Below are 22,490 nucleotides of genomic sequence, written 5' to 3'. Positions count from 1 at the left end.
TGTGTCACACAGCACAAAAGGCAGTGCATTGTGATCAATGGGTCTTTTTCAGATTGGAAAGCCGTAACTAATCGGGTGCCACAAGGAGCGGTCCGAGGGCATCAACTATTTACTACCTATATCAATGACTTGGAGGAAGGGACAGAGTGTTGTGTATCTAAATTTGCTGATGATTCAAAAATAGGTGGGAAGGCATGTTGTGATGAGGACACAGAATCTGCAAAGGGATATAGATAGGTCAAGTGAGTGGGGGGAGAAAAGAAAACTTGGCAGATGGAGTTCAATGTGGGAAAGTGTGAGGTCATCCACTTTGGTGGGATGAAAATAAGACAGATTATTATTTAGATGGTGAAGGCTACAAAATACTGCAGTACAGAGGGATCTGGGTCCTCTTGTACATTAAACACAAAATGTTTGCATGCAGCTGCAGCAAGTAATTCGAAAGGCAAATGGAATGTTGGCCTTTATTGCCAGGGGCTTAGAGTTTAAAATAGGGAAGTCTTGTTCCAGGGTATTGGTGTGGCCACATCTGGAGTACTGTGTACTATTTTGGTCCCCATATTTAATGAAGGATATACTAGCATTGGAGACTGTTCAGAAAAGGTTCACCAGGCTCATTCCTGGGATGAAGTGATTGTCTTATCATGAACGGCTAAACAGGTTCGGGCTTCATTTATTGGAGTTTAGAAGAATAAGAGGTGACCTTTTTGAAACATATAAGATTTTGAGGGGGCTTTACAGGATAGATGTTCAGACTATATCTCCACTTGTGGGGGAATCTCGAACTCGGGGTCATAATTACAGAATAAGGGGGCACAAATTTAAAACTGAGATGCAAAGGAATTTCTTCTCTTAGAGGGTTGTGATTTTCTGGGATTCTGCACCTCAGAGAGTTGTGGAGGCTAGGCCACTAAATATATTTAAGGAGGACGTAGATAGATTTTTGAAATCTCGTGGAGTGGAGGGGTATGCGGAGCTGACTGAAAAGAAGAGTTGGGACCTGGGGAAGCTCATCCATGATCTTATTGAATGGCGGGCAGGCTTGAGGTGATGAATGGCCTGATACTGCTCCTATTTCTTATGTTCTTATGTAAACCGTCTGGCAGATCTAAATTTCTCAACTGAAATCACAGCAAAAATGTGTATTGGTGTGAATGGGAGGTATGCTCCATCACCCCCCCGGAACAGCGGGCAAGCAGAGTAAATTTAATGGAGTATGTGTTGCAAATGAATATTATATAAGGCAATGTTGCAGGCAAGAAATGGAATGAGGAATGCAAAAGGTGAACATTGATTGTGGAAGGAAGAGCAAAACCGACATACCACGAAACACAATACGCCTACCAATAGCAGCAAGAACGAGAACACGTAATATCCGATTAGCAATATCGTCCTGCACACATTTCCATGCTCCACCAGATATAAAGCTATTTCTTCTTTCTGGACGAGTCATTTCTCCTGACGACGGGCAGTGTACGCTGCCTGAAAGTTAAGGCTACCCATTCATCTCAGAAGTTCTCTCTTTTAAAGTCACACATGTTCCTTTCCGAATCCAAAATGCGCATTGAGGAGCTACATGGGGAAACAATTTTTATCAGCGTGTTGTTGTGTGTTGATGGCACCAGATAAAGGCTGTTAATTTCAGATTGAATATTAACATTCAAAAGAGAATTGCATAAATACCGTAAGGGAAATAAAATTCAGGGTAACAGTAAAGAACGGAGCATGGATATTAATTGAGTTCATTTTCCAAAGAGTCGGAACAGGATCCAAGTATTCAATACGTATTGTGCTCAATACTTCTTTGAGTCCCTCCCATCGTTTTTGACTAGTTCATGCATAGCTAATTTTTCTCACTGCTTGGTGGCGGAGTAGTGATGGCACTGAGCTAGTAATCGAGATGTCCAGGATAATACCTTGGGGACACAAGTTCAAAATCCACCACGACAGCTGGTGGAATTTACATTCAATTAATCAATACAAAAATCCAAACTAAAAGTAAAATCTGGAATTGAAAGCTGGTGTCAGTAATGGTGCCATGAAACTATCATTAACTGTAGTAATAACCCATCTAATGTCCTTTAGGGAAGGAAATCTGCCGTCCTTACAAGGTCTGGCATGCATGTCACTCCAGACCCACAGAAACGTAGTTGACTCTTATCTTCCCTGTGGAACGGCCTAGTAAACCCTTGGTTGTTAAGGGAAATTATGCTTGGGCAACAAATGCTGGCCCTGCCAGTGATGCCCAAATCCCATGAAAGAATAATCTCAGCTTTAAATACCCAACTTTAAACTCATTCAAACATGCCCACCTCAATTAAGTATTTAATTAAATTGTTAGATGAGGTAAAAGGGAATGTTGATGATGAGAATGCAATGGAGGTTGCTGCTGTGGATTTCAAGAAAGTGTTTAGCAAAGACTTAGGCAGTCTCTCGGGAATGAGGATGACTTTCTTCCACTCCAGCTGGGACAGGTTGTGTTTGGTGAGGTGAGTGAATGAGATGCTCGAATTTCCAAATGTTCCTTCCGCTGTTTGCACCTGGTCACTGTCTGAGTATGTCAACGTTTTTCGAACTGGCTGGCACCTTCACGGATGCTTCCTCTCCATTTTGGGCAGGCTGGGGCAAGATATTTCCACGTAACAGTGCAGAGTTAATATTTTGTCACGGAGGCTTTAAAGTCATTGTTGCATTTCCTCTGCTCTCCTGATAGCCTCTTGCTGTGCCAAAGCGCAGAGTAGAAAGCTTGTTTTGGGAGTCCTGTGTCAGGTCTGTTATATTTGTGGCCCGCCCAACATAACTGAGTGACTATGAACAGTGTCTGGACACTGGGGACGTTGGCCTGAGAGAGGGCACTGATATTGGAGCGGCTGTCCTGCCACTGAATTTGCAGGAGCTTGTGCCAGCACACTGGTGATATCTCTCCCAAGCTGACTCCTGACAACGCAGGAATCTGCAAAGGTCATCAGATGCTCCAAGCTGCGCAAATGCACAACAAACGTCTTGCAAGGGCCAGGACCAAGTGGTGCAAATGATGTCATTTCGGATCCACTGATGAAGGGTCACTTACCTGAGACGTTAACTGTGCTGCTTGCTCCAGAGATACTGCCAGACCGACTGAGCACTTCCAGCATTTATTGGTTTATATCATATTTCAAGTATCTGCAGTATTTTTCTATTATTCAATTTATTATAATCAGATATCGGCACCTGGGCTATTCTCGAGCATGCGCCTGGCCTTCGCGCATGCGTAGTAACGTGTCATTGGTTCTCCAGTCCCCCAATTCGGCTGGAGGGAGCGGCTGAATTGGAGACTTTGAGGCTGGACTTCGATCCCCGTCACTCGTTCCATCCCCACTAGCCGCTCTCCTCCCTCCCTGGCAAGTCCCTTCTGGCCTCAACACTTCCTCCTCTCGGCCGCTCGCTCCTAATTCGCCGCATATCACTTCACGCCCTGCTTTTCTTCTTCGGGCGGCGTGTGGTGAACCAGCAAACCTGAGGCCTAGTGGCCGAGAAGAAAGAAGCTGTGTGGCCTACAGCTAGCGGCAGTAACGGGGGTCATGGGAAGCGGGGTGGCGAGAAGCGAGGACCAATCGGGCAGGGGAGTGAAGGGGAGCAGCAAGGTCAGGAGCGAACGGCTGAGGGCGTGGGGGATGGAAGCGGCCTGTATGCAGGAGGGGAGAAAGCGAGTTGCAGAGGAGGAGAGCGGCTAACTATTCGCTGCAATTGGGTGAAATCAAATCCTGGTCAGTCATAAAATCGAATCACAATAACGAATTGGCAGCAGAGTTTATACTCTGTCCGATTTTCTTCTCCATCGATCGGGGTGCCAATTCACTATCTCCCAAAAGTATCAGAACATGTAAATTCAATCATGATTTTTTTTGCTTAATAGGGTTACTGGAATATTATATGTATCTGAGGTTTATACTTAGTATCCTATAACTACATAGTAACATATTACTGGGCTTCCATCCAACTTAATGTAAGGTTAGTTTGTTAGAACTATCTAGCTATAAGCATTTTCTGTGATAAATTGAGCAGCACCATCTTTAATCCGGGCAACTGCCTGAACGTCTCAGATGCAGACGTTCCAGCTGAAGAGACTGAATTTGCCCATGTGCAAGTACTGCGCCACCTAGTCTTTACGTTTTCAGCAAACGCAGCCGACCTCTCCAGGGTTTTGAGATTTCTGCTGCACACCATGGATCCGAGGGAATCCGTGTCACAGCAGCCCTCGTTTAACAGGGTGCCCACGGCTGTTTGAGGGTAAACCAACATCTGACATGTGGGAGTCTTTCAAATGTCAGTTGATTAGAATTCAGGACCAGCATGTTCCAGTGAGGAAGAAGGATAAGTTTGGCAAGTTTCGGGAACCTTGGATAACGCGGGATATTGTGAGCCTGGTCAAAAAGAAAAAGGAAGCATTCATAAGGGCTGGAAGGCTAGAAACAGAAGAATCCCTTGAGGAATATAAAGACAGTAGGAAGGAGCTTAAGCAAAGAGTGAGATGGGCTAATAGGGGTCATGAAAATTCATTGGCAAACAGGATTAAGGAAAATCCCAAGGATTTTTATTCGTATATAAAGAGCAAGAGGGTAACTAGGAAAAGGGTTGGCACACTCAAGGACAGAGAATGGAATCTAAGTGAGGAGCCAGAGGTAATGGGTGAAGTACTAAATGAGTACTTTGCATCAGTATTTACCAAAGAGAAGGACTTGGTGGATGATGAGCGTGGGGAGGGGAGTGTAGATAGTCTCAGTCATCTCATTATCGACAAGGAGGAGGTGTTGGGTGTATTGAAAAGCATTAAGGTTGATAACTCCCCAGAGCCTGATGGGATTTACCCCAGAATACTGAGGGAGGCAAGGGAAGAAATTGCTAGGGCCTTGACAGAAATCTTTGCATCCTCATTGGCGACAGGTGAGGTCCCAGAGGACTGGAGAATAGCCAATGTTATTCCTTTGTTTAAGAAGGGTAGCAAGGATAATCCAGGAAATTATAGGCCGGTGACCCTTACGTCAGTGGTCGGGAAATTATTAGAGAGGATTCTTCGGGACAGGATTTACTCCCATTTGGAAACAAACGAACTTATTAGCGAGAAACAGCATGGTTTTGTGAAGGGGAGGTCGTATCTCACTAATTTGATTGAGTTTTATGAGGAACTGACGAAGATGGTTGATGAAGAAAGGGCAGTAGATGTTACCTATATGGACTTCAGTAAAGCCTTTGACAAGGTCCCTCGTGGCAGACTGATACAAAACGTGACGTCACACGGGATCAGAGGTGAGCTGGCAAGATGGATACAGAACTGGCTCGGTCATAGAAGACAGAGGGTCGCAGTGGAAGGGTGCTTTTCTGAATGGAGGGATGTGACTAGTGGGGTCAGGAATCCGTGCTGGGACCTTTGCTCTTTGTAGTATGTAGAAATGATTTGGAGGAAAATGTAGTTTGTCTGATTAGTAAGATTGCGGACGCCACAAAGGTTGGTGGAGTTGTAGACGGTGATGAGGATTCTCAGAGGATACAGCAGGATATAGATCGGTTGGAGACTTGGACGGAGCATTGGCAGATGAAGCATAATCCGGACAAATGTGAGGTAATGCATTTTGGACGGTCTAATTCAGGTGGGAAGTATACAGTAAATGGCAGTATCCTTAGGAGTATTGACAAGCAGAGAGATCTGGGCGTACAGGTCCACAGGTGTGGCAACGCAGGTGGATAAGGTAGTCAAGAAGGCACATGGCATGCTTGCCTTCATCGGTCGGGGCATAGAGTATAAAAATTGGCAAGTCATGCTGCAGCTGTACATAACTTTTTTTAGGCTACACTTAGAATATTGCGTGCAATTCTGGTCGCGACACTACCAGAAGGACGTGGAGGCTTTGCAGAGTGTACAGAAGAGGTTTACCAGGATGTAGCCTGGTCTGGAGGGCATTAGCTATGAGCAGAGGTTGGATAAACTCGGATTGTTTTCAGTGGAACGACGGGGGTGGAGGGGCGACATGATAGAGGTTTACAAAGTTATGAGCGGCATGGACAGAGTGGATAGTCAGAAGCTTTTTCCCAGGGTGGAAGAGTCAGTTAGTAGGGGACATAGGCTTAACGTGAGAGGGGCAAAGTTTAGAGGGGATGTGCGAGGCAAGTTCTTTACACAGAGGGTGGTGAGTGCCTGGAACTTGCTGCCAGGGGAGGTGATGGAATCAGCTACGATAGCGACGTTTAAGAGGCATCTTGACAAATACATGAATAGGATGGGAATAGAGAGATATGGTCCCCGGAAGTTCAGAAAGTTTTAGTTTAGGCAAACATCAATATCGGCGTAGGCTTGGGAGTCCGAATGGCCTGTGCTGTGCTGTATTATTCATTGTTCTTTGTTGTTCTCTGAAAAGGCTGGTTGACAACGTTGAGATTCACATTATCGGAGGCTCAGTATCCAATTGTATTAGTCGGGTTAGAGGAGGTCGTGCGCGTTTTGAAATGCATTGTAAAGAAAAATAAACTCGAGGCTTCGGGGTCCTCCATCAAATGTAGATCAGTAAAGAGAGCAATGATTGGTGAGGCAACCTGTTGGCTTGGCTGGGAAATTGGCTTGGAGTAAGGCAACAGATTAGTGTCAAAGGCTATGTGCTGAAATTGTCAGGATATTATTATTGTTGTCTCCCAGTGATCTGAAACTTAGTATGGCATAGGAAAAAGGCAACAATGTTTTGGATCAATAAGTGAAAGGAAGGTGGAGCATGGGAGGTCAGTCTGGTGTCCATTCGCACAGTCGAGTCTGAATGTGACAAAGACATAGACGAGTGTTTCAATATCTGTCGGGCTGAGACAAAAGTGGAGCCGCAGGTGCTGCTGAGTTGGAAGGAAGTGATCTCTTTAACGGAGGGACACATGTGTATGGAGCATAATTTGGGGACAATTCGTGCACTGAGTGGAACTCGGAGCCAGAAGCCATCATGTATATTGAAATTTGTGACTGGGATGGACAGTTTGTGACTGGGATGAAAGGTGATGGATTTAGTCCTGTCGATGTTTGATAGAAGAAAATTGTGATCATCCAAAACAGTATGTTGCATAAATAGTCTGATAACACAGAGACAGTAGGGGCAGCTTTGAGCGAGAGAGATGGATGTCATCAGTGCAGAAGTAATATCATGGCCCACACCTGCCGGTAAATGCTCACTGGAAATTTATCATTGAGGATGAATTGAAACATCAAAGGTAATGCTGATGTGGGATGAGGGGAGGTTCCACTACTGGAGATTCTGTATCTGATCAGATAGATAACTGTGAAAATAAGGAAAGAAGTCCCACAGAGAGGCGAGTTTCAGAGGAATGAGGAGCTGGCAGATTGTCCGAGAGGAGGTAGAGTTGACCAATGTATGTTTTATCAGTGGCTGATGGGCTCAGACAGGGCTCGAGACCGTCATTTTAGGGAGGCAGATGTAGGCATCCTTTATTTTTGAAGAGATCTGAGATCGGAAGCTCAGCTCGGAAGGACGAATAGGGTAAATGTTACAAAACATCATTTGCTGCCTGATACAACAACTACGAAGGGGATGAGGTCGGTGGAGTTTGTGGGAGGGCAAAAGATGATTGATTTGGTGTTATGTACGTTGGGCGGTGCAGTGGCGCAGTGGTTAGCACCGCAGCCTCAGAACTCCAGCGACCCGGGTTCAATTCTGGATAATGCCTGTGTGGAGTTTGCAAGTTCTCCCTGTGTCTGCGTGGGTTTCCTCCGGGTGCTTCGGTTTCGTCCCACATGCCAAAGACTTGCAGGTAAATTGGCCATTAGAAAATGCCCCTAGTTTAGGTAGGTGGTAGGGGAATATAGGGACAGGTAGGGATGTGGTAGGAATATGGAATTAGTGTAGGATTAGTCTTAATGGGTGGTTGATGGTCGGCACAGACTCGGTGGGCTGAAGGGCCTGTTTCAGTTCTGTATCTGTAAACTAAACTAAACTAAACTGGAGAAAATTGCAGCTCACACAAAACTGACAGTTGTTGTCTGATCACACAAAGGGAGTGGAGGGTCGAGAATGATGGTGGCGAGCTGGAGCTGTGTGTTGTCAGCACACATGCAAAAGATGACCCCATGTCTGTCGTTGTTTTTGCCGTCCCCATGTCTGTCGTTGTTGTTGCCGTTGGAAAGAGTGCAGAAGTGGAAGAGGAGGATGCAAAAACCGTAAGTTCAGGGGCTGGTGATTGAACAGTTTTGGTAGTGGGAGGAATAGCCATTGCTGGAGATTCTCTGGCTATGATCAGATCAGTGAGTTAAGAACCAAGCAAGGGCAGTCCTTCCATAAGCGGCCAACGTCGGAGGTATGGAGCGATCACGGGTGAGTTTTGATGCAGTTTTACAGGAGTAGAGATGATGATGGCTTAGGTCATGACGGGATCTTAATTGGGAATAATAATTTCAAATGTAAGTTGTTGGGCGGATTGAGATCTAATCAGGGTCAGTGAATGCGACAGTGTTGGGCGAGCTGGACTTGTTGAGGGATGGAGTTGTGCAGCACAGTGTTGGAAGGAAGGAAGTTTTAGATCCTGTTGCCAGTCAGGAGTGAACCAGAGGGATATTGTCCGGCAGTGGCACAGTTCTATTTTTACAGAAGCCACAGTAGAACAAACCGCTAAATATGTGCAATACAAATAACAGAGAGAGGAGTATCATTCTCCCAATGACACCTGCACTAAGTTATCAGCTGCAATCTCACACATGGATTAAACTGTTTTCTTGTAAAGTTTCTCATTTTAAATGCTTATGTCCTTGGATTCAGTGTGTACTGAGGAGAAATCGGTGACATTTATAAATGAATCGTTACGAATGAATATTATCATTGCAATTATTGTAAACCAGTAAACTCTGCTGTGCATTATTGTGGAATCAATCTTGTATGATTACCGTTTTCAGTCTTATCCCCGGAAGACGTCTGATGAAGATAATGTGCTGGATTTTGAGATGTTTGTTTGTATGCACCATTTTATTTACAATGCTGTCAAGTGTGCTGATGCAATATGTTTGTTCAATTGACTGCCACTAATAGCAATGATCAGGGGTATAGCCCATGTCATTGGAAACTTATCCCCTGTATAAATCACTGTCTGTTCGAAAGGACCAGTTCATAGTGACTGCCAGAGCTCTGATTCTCAGACCAACACAGGTCAATGCTTCGCAAATAAGCTAAATATCCAGTAATGCATAAGATAAGACATATTTACTATCCCATTCTTTCAGCCTTTGGAGTTTCCGGTAAGCCACTTTTTCTCCAGTTGTTAATGGCGTAAATTAGCATTATTTGATTGCTGTATCTGAAAGTGCTTTACTCGCTGTATGTTTGACACAGCCGTCTTTTCACTTTGATCATTTGAATGACGGATTGTCATAAGTCTCTGTTCATTTGGTCCTGTAGCAGCTGCATAATAACTTTGATCACTGTTAGTCAATTCCTTGCATTATTACTGGTTTATTCTCTTTACTGGATGTGTTGTTGGATGATGGAATATCCTCAGATTTTAGATGTTCGGGCTTGTATGAGTTTCTTTATGTCTGTCATGATTTTGTTAATCAAACCCGAGAGTTTTATTTGGTTAATGTCAAAACTAATTGTACTGGACTCAGATGCAAGGATTATGTATGCAAGAATATAAGCAATAGGAGAAGGCGTAGGCCATTCGGCCCCTCGAGTTTCTTCGCCTTTCTATAGGATCATTCCTGATCTGATCTTGGCCTCAAATTCTCTTTCCTGTTTCTTCGTCATCACCACAGAATCCACGAGAGTTCAAATTCTCTCCATCATAGCCTGAATGGAATCAATGGCTCAGCCTCCACCGCTCTCTGGGCTCGAGAATTCCAACGATTCATCACCCTTTTAGAAAACAAATTCCTCCTCATCTCCTTCTGAAATGCTCGACTTATTTCGCCTAGTTCTGGATTCCCCCTCGAGGGAAATGTTCCTCTTACCATCCCCCAGTCAAGTTCCCTCACACTTTAGCATGTTTCAATACTTCTCTCATACTTCTAAACTCAAAAGAGCATCGGCCTAACCTGTTCAACCTTTCCCAACAAGAGAGCCCCTTAACCCCAGGAGTCGAATCGTGATCCTTCTCTGAACTGCCCTCAATGCATGCGGACTCTCCTTAAGGAGACCAAAACTAGACACAGTAATATAGATGTAGTCCAAACAATGTTTAAGAACAATTACCAGACTATCAGGAGTTGTTAAAAGTTTCACTTTGTGGAACAAACCTGTCTTGGAATATTACTTCATAAACATAATTTTGGTGATTTATAATAAGACAGTTCGCAGTCTCAATGTTACAAGGAGGCAGTAGTTTCTGCCTTCCCCAACATCATGTCTCACTTGGATTTCAGTATTTCTATTGGTCATCACTGTTGTTGTATTATTTCTTTGTGTGAACCGAATGCTGCTGCAAAGTTCTGGCAGGTGAACAGAGTTTGCTGCTGACACTTTATCATCTCCTTCTCTGATTCACTGCGGATGAATTTATGTACTTCACCTGACTTCAATTTAATAGTAAAAATGTTCATTTTCTGTTGTGCATTGTATTTGTTGGGATCCAGAGCCCCTCTCGTTATTTGCAGATTATGAAACGCAGCGTTGTTGCGTTTCTTTGTTGACCCAGCCCACAGACTAACTCTGAACTTCAAAGTTACAACAGAAAGCATTTCAATTACTATGAAATAAAAACAGAAGTGCTGGGAAATACTCAACAGGTCAGGCAGCATCTGCAGACAGAGAAGCAGAATTAACGTTTCAGGTCTGTGACCCTTCATGAGAACTGGCAAGCCTTGGAAAGGAATTAGGTTTTATAGCAAGAGAAGGAGCAGGGGTGGCTTGGTGCGGAAGCGATAAAAAGGGAATGTGTGTGATACGGCAGAGGTCAGGAGAGATAAAATAAGAAGTCGTCCTGAGGCAACAGTGAAGAGGGTGTTAATGCTTCCATTGAAAGACAAAGCATTCGTCCAGAGACAGTGTTGATAGCAAAGTTATGAGCAACTCTGTCCGCACGACGAACAGGCACATGGTTAAAAAAATACAATACAATAAAAAATATTTAAAAAATATAAAGGCAACAGAGGCCAGACATGCTCTAAAATTATTTAACTCAGTGTTCAGCCCGCAAAGCTGTAGAGTGCCTAACTAAAAGATCAGTTGCTGCTCCTCGAGCTTGCATTGATGTTAACTGGAACACTGCAGCAGGCCAAGGACCTAAATGTGGGTATGAGAGCCGGTGTGGGGTGCTGAAATGGCAAGCGACCAGAACCTCAGCATCATGTTTTTGGAATGAGCGGAAGTGCTCCATAAAGCAATCAACCAATCGGTCACCCAATATAGAGACAGCACCACAGCGTAGGGCAGGCGATGGTAGAGTGCTATTGTCGATAAACTAGTAACCCACGCACCCAGGAGCTGCTGCTTTGGGGACGTAGGTTCAAATCTCCCCTCAGGAGGAAGTGGAATTTGATTTCACAGAGTAAATTTGGAATGGAAAGCTGATTTAATAATGGCCATGAAACCATCATCGATTGCTATAAATGCCCATTTGGTTCATTTGTTGCCTTCAGGGATTGAAATCTGCTGACATGTGACTCCAGACCCACGGCAGTATAGTTGACTCTGAAATAGCCTGGCAAGTCACTAAGTAGTATAAAACCGCTAAGAAGTTAACAAGAATAATACTGGATGGAGGCAATGACCATCTCCAACAAGAGAGAATCTAGCAATCTACGCTTGACGTTCAATGGCATTACCAGTGCTGAATCCCCCATGATCAACATCCTGGTGGTTACCATTGACCAGGAACTGAACTGGAGTAGTCATAATGTGATATGTTTCAATACATCTTACCTTTAAAGTATCCTAGCTCAACCAGTCCATACAAAGCTGCCCCTTTACCCTGGAAAACTGCCCAATAAACCTTCTCCTAACAGCCTTCAATGCGTGTATATTGCTCCTGAAGTAAGAGGACTACAATTGGAAACAGTCCTCAAGGTGTCTCGCCACCAACGTTCCAAGAACATTTTCACCCTGTGGAACTAGCCTGTTCGGTAGTCGTACTTTATAAATCTAATTTTAGTGACTCAGAATGACACAGCTCACAGTCTGGCAGGCACGGATGATGGGGAAGGAGGGTGGGTAATGAATGTAGGAAGGCGGGCTTTTCGAAGGGGTGGGCTGTTCTCTGATGGGGCACTTTGTGTGCCACAGATTGCCCACGGAGGAAGACAGCCGCGCCTATAGGGAGGACACTCATTTTACTGATCTTAATTCCACCAGCGGCAGGAATAGGCCCTTAAGCAGGTAATAATAGGCCTCTTAGGGCCCTCAATCGGCCTCTGGCCGTGGAAGCATTTTTCCACTCCCAATTTGTAGCAGTGCAATTGAAAGATGACGGTCCCTTCCTCCCCTTCCAGACATCGCACATCTATGGGACACACACTTCCTATTCTATCTCTAAGAGTGGGGTGGCATTACATCCAGGCCTAGTAGTCATCACACTTCCGCATTGGGAAAAGGAATGCCTTACTGCAGTAAGGGCTTCGTTGAAACGGTTAGAAAATACAATACGATCTTGATACTGTGAACATTTTTTTTTACAAGTAACTTATTGTGTACTGCAGAGGTGACATGCAATCATAAAACACATACTATATTTTACTAATACTATATACTATTTAGCTGACAGTAGCTGCTCGCCTCATCAAAGTTCAACTGCACTCTGGTGAGGGCTTCAAATTTGGCCTAGATGGAAAACTCTTTCGCCTCAGTCGCCTCTGTGCCAAACTTAAACTTAGACATACATGGTCTACAGTTTGTGGATGACTGCAGTGTCATTGCCCATACTGCTCCAGATTTCAAAGTCACTCTCGATCTCTTCAATTCTACACGGAAGGGACTTGAATGTCCTGTAATGTTGCCAAAAAAACTGTTATATCAATCTATTTGTGGTTATCCAAATATTCCATATCCGATATATGTTGAAAGAGAGACCCTGGAATGCGTTGAAAACTTCCCATAGCTTGGCAGCCACCTCTCTCAAAAGGCAGCCATTGATGGGGAGATCCAACACTAGATCAGCTATGCCAGCTCAGCCATCTGCAAACTGCAGCAGAGAGTGTTTGCCGGTAGAGACTTCTGCAAGTTAGAAAAAGTGCTATTGTACAAACAGTTGTCATCACCGTACTCCTGTTCTGCAGTGAGACCTGAACTGTGTATCAGCGACACATAAAAGCGCCCGAGAAATTTCATCAGCTATGACTCTTTTCTGCATCCTCCAGATTAACGGGAAGAACCATCGAAAACACGCTAGTTTCATTTTTTAAACCAGCTCCACAAGCATTCACGCAAATTTCCTTGAGAAAAACAAGATACTCCATTTGGATGCTCGAAAATCGTATCCCCCGCCAGGTCCTGTTTTCCCAATTCTCAAATGTCCTCCAGGGACGACAAAGGAAATGCTTCAAAGAAACTCAGAAGCTCTCTCTGAAGCGTGGCAGCTTTGATATTGATGACTGGGAGGAATTTGCTACCAACCGTTCAAAATGGTGACAACTTGTCAATCATGCTTTGAATCCAATCGCCTTAATGATGAGGCAGAGTGGCGACAGAGCAGGAAAGAAAAGGAATCAAATCCCACACTCGGGATCCCACTACCTCGTGTGAAGTCCTGTCCCACGTGCCCAAAAATCTGTGGGTCGAGAATTGGTCTATTCAGTCACATGATGACCCATGGCAGCCAATTGTGAACCTGTGTAGACGTCGTCCTCGAATCAAGGGACAGCCGACAATTTTACCAAATTTACCAATAACAAATGTAAGATTAATAGAATTCAGACAAGTCAAAATTCTCACAATTCAGACCTTTCCTTCAGTCTTGCCTCTCTTCGAACTCTGGTCAGAGCATTAGCAATGACATTGCTTTTCTCTGCAAGATGTACAATTTCATGTGCAACTGCCTGTAACAAAATTCTTCTTGAAACAACCTGGCTTTCTCTGTTCTTCTTTTTCTGCAGAGAAGCGAGTGGTTTGTGATCGGTGCAAAGCAATATTTACCAGTGACTAGTGGTCATATCTGCATTAAGAGTGTTGTAAAGCCCGTACAAGATGACAACACTGGTTCAAATCTCAAAACCGGAGCTGGTGCAAATTTATTTCAATTCAATTAATTAATAAAATTACTTAACTAATAAAAGACAATTTGTAATTGAAGGCTATTTTCAGTAATGGTGCCATGAAAACTGACATAGGGTGTCGCAAACACCCGCCTAGTTGACCTTCAGGGAAGGAAATATGCATGTCTGCTTTACATGTGACTCCAGACCCACATCCATATTGTTAACTCGTAACTGGCTTCTGAAATGGCCCAGCAAGCCATTCAGCTGTCAAGGGCAATTAGGGATGGGCAGTAAATGTTGGTTGTGCCAGGGTCACCCACTTCCCATTACGGCAACATCAATTATTATGCATTGGGAAAAGTCTGCTTTGTTCTAGTCACGTCAGTGATAATCTGAAGGAGATGAATACACTTCCAAAGATTTTCCTTTAAAAAGGGTCTCCAGGAGCTTGTCTAAGATGATTTCGGCCACTCCATATTGTGGCAATAGCTCAAATTGCACAATGTAAACTTCTACTCCCTCTTCACTAATTTTACATTTTCAGGTTCACCATACTACGCCAAGTCAGAGCTACGAGGAATTTCCCCTTGGTCAATCTCATCTTTCATCTCCAAATCACGTCCTCCAGCGTGGAGTCTTCTATTCTCAATTCAAGATTTAATGCAAATTAAACATGAACAACAATTAAATCACATTCTATGTTTGTATATCTAAAAGATTACAGGTCAGTTAGTTTATATTATAACAATATCCCGTACTAATCCTCTGAAGAGGATTATCAACACGATGGTGCCAAACAGTTCCACAGTGTAAGAAAATCACGAATTTTCTCCAATAGTTTTCCACGTCCTCACCTCCAAGATGCAGATATGGAAGCAGTGATTGAGTGTTTCAGTGCCAGATGGACTAAGACAGTGCGAGTGGCTAGCGATGTTAGGGAGGTGCAAATGGGTATAGTTTATGATCGAAGGCTTATGAGATCTGAGGTTCAGATCAGGGACCAACAGAATAAACGTTAAAAAACATCGTACTGAGCCTGGCACAATAGCTAGGATGGGGAATGGTGTCAGTGAAATGAGTATGGACTCTGTGGTAGAGAGAAATATGATTGCTCTGGTATTTCATATATTTAGTTGGAGAAAACTGAAGCTGCAGCTAAACAGACATTTGTAGTATGGTCACACAGAGGCAGTGGAAGGTCGAGAGAGTTGGCGGAGAGCTGGACCATGGTGTTTCCCGCACACATATGGAAGCTGACCTCATGTCTGTCGGTGCTGTTGGCATTGGATAACATGTCGATGTGGAGAAGGAGGAGGCAAAATAGGAAGGTCAGGCACAGGCTGGTGGGTGGAGGGAATTCATTGCGGGGGAAGTTGTGGCTTTTATTGTATCGGTAAGACATGAACCAAGAAATGGCAGTCCCACCAAAATTGCCCAATGTAAGAGATATGGAGAGATCACGGGCGAGGTCTGATGCCGGTTTGGAAGAGAGGGTGGAGATAGTGAATTTCGAGACCGCGACCAGGTTTTAAGGTGAGGACCAGAATTTTAAATGTAAGCTGTTGAGCAATTTGAGATGTAATGTAGGTCAGTGAAAATCATTGCGTTGTGTGAGCTGCTGGACCTTTTGGGGGATGGAGATGTATGGTAGAGTTTTGGATAGAAGGAAGGTGGATGTTGGGGCCCCAGTGAGGAGTGAACTGGAGGAATAGTCTCAGGAGATGGCCCACTTCTAATTTTACTCGTCTTTAGCTACTGTTTTATTTACAATTATTTTATTTGCATAAAATAGCAGCGAGAGGGTTGTCAATGGAGCACACTCAGAGTCTGCCCCTACTATCACCCATAGTAAGTTCTCAGCTGCAACCCTGAGCATGTATCTAACTGCCGTCATGTCAAAGTTCACATTGAACTGCTTGTGTCCCTGGATTCAGTATATACTCTGGAAAACTCTGTAGCATTTATTCATGAATCATTAGGAGTGAACATTGTCATTACAATTGCATGAAGCCTGCATGTGAAGCCGCTCATTATTGTGGGATCTGTCTTGTATGCTTACATGTATCGGCCTTAACCCCAAGAGAGGTCTGATTAAGATATTTTGCTGGACTTTAAGATATTCATGTTCTATGTACCATTTTATTAACATCGCAGACAAAGCTGCCGATGTAATGTGTTTGTTCCAGTGTCTGTCACTAATAGCAATGATCAGGGGAATAACCATGTCAGTCGAGACTTATCCCCTATATAAATCAGGGACTGTGAATATGTATCAGCTCAGAATGACGACCAGAGCTCCGTATTTCAGAACAACATCAGTTGGTGCTTCTCACAGAAATGGGATATCCAGTAATATACCAGATTGTAGATATTTACTATCCAGTTCTTGCAACCATTGGCGTTCCCGGTAAGCTGCTATCTCCAGCTGTTATTGTAGCAAATCAATGTTAAATCGACTGTTGTATTTGATAATGTCTTACTTGCTGAATGTTTTACGCAATTGTCTGCTCTGTTGAATGATGGGCTGTCCGATGGCTCTGAACATTTGGTGTTGTAGCAGAAGCATATTGACTTTGATGATCTATGTTCAACAAATCCTTGCATTAGTATTGGACTATTCACTGTGATAAATGTTTTGCCCGTTGATAGAATTCCTCATATTCTAAATGCTCGGGCTTGTATGACATCCTTTAAGTGTAATGATTTATGTTGTTCCATCCCTGAGAATGGGCTCAGATTAATATCTCAAATTAATGTATTGGAATCAGGTGCCCGGGATAAGTGTGTAAGAATATAAGCAATAGGAACCAGCGTAGGCCATTTGTCCCCTCGATCCTGCTCCACAATACATTAAGATCATTTGTCATTTGATCTCTGCCTGAAAACTATTTTCTCCCTTATTCTCCACAATTCTTGAATAGCCTGTAGTTCAAAAATCTCTCGACCTTCTCCTTGAATATAATCAATGACTCAGCCTCTGCAGCTCTCTGGGGTCCAGAATTCCAAAGATTCATGACTCTCACAGAAAATGAATTCCTCCTCAGCTCCACCTGAAATGTGCACCTTTTGCGCCCACCCCCCCTCCCAAGTTCTTGATTACCCCTCAAGGAGCAACATCGTCTCACCATTCTTCCTCAGAATTTCGTATTTCAATATGTCTCCCATACTTCTAAACTCTGAAGTATATAGGCTGAAACGCTTCAACATTTTCTCGCAAGACAGCCCCTTTTAACACACATCAGAGTCATCGGAGGGAGGCTGCTCTGAACCTCCCTCAATTTATGTGTATTCGTCCTTAAATAAGGGGAACAAAACTGTACACAGTAGTCTAGGTGTGTTCCCATCAAGGTTGTACGAGCAGTTATCAGACCATCAGGAGTTGTGGAACTAACCTGGCCTGAGATATTATTTCACGATTCTAATTTCGGTAATTTACAATGAGGCGGCTTCGTGTCCTCTTTCCCCAACATCAACGGCTGGATTGTAAAGTTTCACCAACGCTGGTACCGGTGGCGGGGGTGGAGGGAGGGGAGGGGAGGGGGGATGGGGACATGAAAGACACAGCGGGGTTAGGCCCGTAACCGACCCAGCTGCTGGTCCCGTCCTGAACTCAGCGGCGGATGAGACCTCGTGGCAGCCTCCCCGCTGCTTGGCGACAGGAACTGCATTAGAATATGCAAATGGATACTTCCCTTTTATTAATATGCAGGCCACAGTGATTCTGCCAGCAGGTTTGGATTTTCATCCGGCGGCGGGAATGCCGTACCTTCGAATCAGGAGGCGCCACAGCTCTGGGGAGGGGTGGAGGTGATTTTCCTAGTGTGGGAAGGGGAAGCGGGATTTCAATGCTACGGATTGGTCGAAGGGGTAATGGGAAGGGGGAAAGGACAAATTTGCCGAAATGTAAGGGGGTGGGGGCGGTGGGAAGTTAGCAAATTAACGGTAGGTATTCCGGGGGCGGTTTGGGGGTGGGGCGGGGGCGGGTTGTAAAGGGCAGGAATAATGTGTAATGCCATTGGGGGTGGTGGGAGAGGGCATTTATTTTTTTTTAACTAAATTTTATAAACATTGAAATAAGCGTGTCTCTAAAAATTTGAACAATCATTTAGGGCTATAATCCCATTAAAAAAGACGTCGGCAACTGAGCATTGGTGCTGAAAGCCCTTGCCAGGGATGGAGGGATGGCTCGCCTCTCCCTCCACGTTATCATTAGTTCGGGAACAGCCGCCTGGGCCATGTTAATAAGCCACGAATTTAGAATCACAGGTGCTCTGCGACTTAGTGACGTGTGTGAGGGTCACAACATTTTCCACTCGTCACCTATTTTGGCCCCATGAGTGGGATTCACTGGAATTTCAATATTTTATTGGTTATCACTTTGATAAAGTATTTCCTTATGGGGATCTGACGCTGCTTCAGAGGTCTCGCAACTGAACTGAATTTGCTGATCACCCTTTAACATCCCCTTCTCTGATTCACTGCAGTTCAATTTATTTACTATCAGAGGGATTCGTTGTAAATGTATTGATGTTATGTTGTATCAGTTTGGACTGGATTTCTTGGAATCACAAGCCATTCTAGTTAATTGCAGATTATAAATCGCAGTGTTGATGGTGTAATTTTGTTGATTGAGCAAATCCACAATCTAACTCTGGACTTTAAAATTACAAGAGATGAAATTTCAAATAGCGTGGGTTCTGGTCTGGAAGAGGTACTCAATTTTATGTGTTCTATGTATTGCAGATAGATTGAACAATGCCAGCTGTGGGAATGAGTGTCCACCCTACCTGTGTATATGAATGTCCTGGGTTATTTGTGGGATGTGCTCACGATGAGATCAAACAAGTTACGGAACCTGTACATACAGTTCTATATTCACAACACTTAAACCAATAATACCTTCGATCTCTAAATTATGTGCATACTACAACTAAACAATAATACATGGAAGAAACAGATACTGGAATCTTTTTATGTGATGTGCAGTTAAGGACCGAATTCTTTACCGTTACATGAGCTTCTTGTGTACTTTGGTGTTTAAAGTAAATATTTGAATTGAAGTACGAAAGCAATCCAATACAGGATGTGATTATTAGTGCCTCCCAGTGATCTGGACTGAGGGCACAGCTTTTCACTGTATTTCCACATAATTTGAATTAAGGAGCCGAGGTCCATACATCTAGGTTTGCTGACGACTGTCAGTTCAGTGACTCAGTAAATAGTGTAGATGGAAAGAAAATTGTACAAATGAGTTGTCGATAGCTTAACTGATTTGATAAACTGTGGGATATGGAGTTCAATGTGGGGAGGTTTGAGGTCATTCACTGTGCACCAAAGAATGATAAATCAGAATAGTGTTACGATCTGGTGAGAAAGGGGTCTAACTTTCCATCTCAGCCTTCACCTGATCTTAACGGAACAGGGTTTAATTATAAACACACCCTGTTTAAAGCTCCCCCCTTGTGAATCCTTGTTCACTGCTTTCCAATTATAATGCAAGGAAACCATCCCAAAACATGTTATCTTAGGTTTAAAGAAGAAACGTTGAAATTCTATTAAACTTAACGCATAGGGATACAAGATGCACCCACGCTAGCGTGCATACGCAAGACACACATGCAGGAGAGGCAGAAAAGAGCAGAAACAATGAAGTGGAAAAGTTTGAGGCAGTATCTGAACACGAGTTTTTGTTATGGTTCTTCGAGCTCGCTGCAGAGTCCCTGATTGTAGTTAGACCTTGCTTTTCCTTGTGGCCCAGTATTATTCTTAAACATTACGCTGTGCAGGAGACCTTTCTCTCTTGGGGTTCATGTGTCTTCAGTGGAGTTGGAGTTCCATGAGAAAGGGAGGGAGAGCAGGCCAGAAGAGGTATTTTCAGTCCAGGGCCATTCAATCTCTGCTGACTTCAAACCTTTTGCACAATTCAGAAAACACAGGTCGCCAAGCAGGTTAGTCATGAGACTAGTTAGTTTGGCCATGTCTGTTTGTGTATTCGGCCATCTTAGAATTCAACCTGGAATGCCTTTTCCACACCATACCTTGGTGCTCAAAGTCCATTTTCGGATAAATGGAGAAGGGAAGCAACCCTTTTGTCCCTCCAAGCACTATCTGTCAGTCTGAAAATGATTCTAAAGGCAAGCGTCTGTTTATTTACTTTAACAAGTCCTTTTTTCTTTCCAGTAACAGTTTAAAATGACAAATTTAATATGCCTCATTCTGGGCAGGTGGGGGTCTGCATGACAATTGCTTCTTAATCGTGAGAAGCTCTGAGCTGGGGACAAGCTGAGACGTTTGCAGGTCAAATACATATATCATTAGGGGACCAATAAACATTAGAGAACTGAGGTTGATAGACTTTTTGAGGTAATCATATTAAGAATTAAGGATACAACGCAATGGAATAAATTAATAGGGATAAATGGATTCTGTGTTGCTTTGAAATGCAAGGAAGGAAAAAATAAACTGGAGACGTTGGGATTCTCCATGCAATGCAAGTCAGAAAATAGAGCAATGTTTCTTGAGAGGAACCGGGCATGGGAAAGGATAAAGGCAGCAGATTGCTAGATCCATAAGTGAATGGATAGTGGTGCGGGGGGTGGGGGGCCGGGTGGGGTGGCTGTGTGCCACGTGACAATTGGTGCATTCCAGTCTGGATGAGACAAAGGCATGGAAGTACGTTTCAATATCTGATGAACTAAGGCAAGAGTGGAACCAAGAGTCGTGATGCTGTGATGTGGAAGCAGGAGCTAACTGTTTCGGCATGACACATGGTGCTATGAACGTGACACAGTTTTGTTAAAAAACATATATTTAAAATATATATATATATAGTTAAGCTAAACAATGTGTCAGATTTTTTTTAATCAGGAGGACTTAGGGAGCCGGATTAGCAACAGTGTTGCTGTTTGTTACATGGCTTGGGTTAAAGACAAGCTGAAGCTCTGACAATAGGGGCCGAAAAGTGACAAGCACTCCTTTGAATGGACAAGCCCAGTGGGAACAGAGAAAATCTGGGAGGGCAGAAAACTGTTAAAAGTTTTGGTTGTGAGTCACTGTGTTTGTGTGTTTGTGATACCTTCTGGAAGGAGCCGAAAGTCATGTTTGCTGCAGCAGAAGGAACGTATTCCAAGCACGAACAGAAGGCCACTACCCAGCTCTTTTTCTCGCAATTCCCAAAACGACTCTGTGAAGTTTAATAAGCCAATTCCTCTTGTTTCCTGTCTTTCAAGAAGGCCTGTTAAATTCCTTTTCAACGGCGCCTGAAGGCAGCAAATTCTAGAATATTCTAAAGACCTTGCTTGTGTGTGCTCGAGGTTTGGACTTTGTGGCCGTTCGTCGGTGCGTGTCTCATCTGCTATTTACTTTTTTCAGGGGTGGGCAAGTACATATGTAAGTGTGTGCATGTGTGTGTTTCTGGGTGTGCGTATGTGTGTCTATGTGCACATGCGTGAAGCGGTAAGGTACCAAAGGGGACTTAAAAAAATAATGTTCGATTTTTAATAATTTGACCGATCTGATATTATTTTAATTTATTACTAATTATGAATTGTTCTGTAATAAACAGTTAATTTTGCTGTTCAGCAAAGAAACATGGTTAGTACATTTTATTCTGAGGAAGATAATTGACTGGATCCGTAACTGAGAAAATGTTAAGAATATGTTGTGACCTGTGGAAAGGTGGGAGTGAATGAACAGTGCACACCTCCAGCCTCGATAGTAACAATACGTATGAAGCATAACCTGGGGTCATATAGTGTTCTGACGGTCATTCAAAGACAGCAGCCATCAGGTGGATTGGAATGAATACCTGGGATACAGTTGCTGGATTGGAATAAAGGTGATGGATTCAGTCCTGCCAATGTTAGAGAAACGACAATTATGGCCGATCCATAGAAATTATGTTGGATAAGTAAATAAAAGCAAAATATTGCAGATGCTGGCAATCTGAGATAAAAGCAATAAGTGTTTCAAATACACAGTTGATCAGTCAACATCTGAGGAGTGAGAAAGAAGGTTAAAATTTCAGGTCCGTGACCTTTGATCAGAACATTCTGAGTTGTGCACATGCTGGATTGTGGAGGGTGATTTACCTGAGTTATCATGTTGAGTGAGCATGTGGACGCTTGAATAATCTGGAGAAGCGATTGGACAGGGTACGAGCTGTGGATGGAGAGAGAGGTTGAGTGAGAGACAGAGAGCAAGCGAGAATGAATAGGGAAAATGAAATAGAGGGAGAGAGAGAAAGACAGAGGGAGAATGAAGGAAGAAGGAGAAAGAGGGAGAGAGGCCACAGTATGAATAATTCACGAATATGAACTGCTAAATTTTCTGTAACTATTATAGTGAAACT

Source organism: Heterodontus francisci, unplaced genomic scaffold, assembly GCF_036365525.1.
Source record: "Heterodontus francisci isolate sHetFra1 unplaced genomic scaffold, sHetFra1.hap1 HAP1_SCAFFOLD_93, whole genome shotgun sequence".
Classification (NCBI taxonomy): domain Eukaryota; kingdom Metazoa; phylum Chordata; class Chondrichthyes; order Heterodontiformes; family Heterodontidae; genus Heterodontus; species Heterodontus francisci.
The sequence above is the reverse complement of the archived record's forward strand: the minus strand, read 5'-3'. Positions refer to the sequence as shown.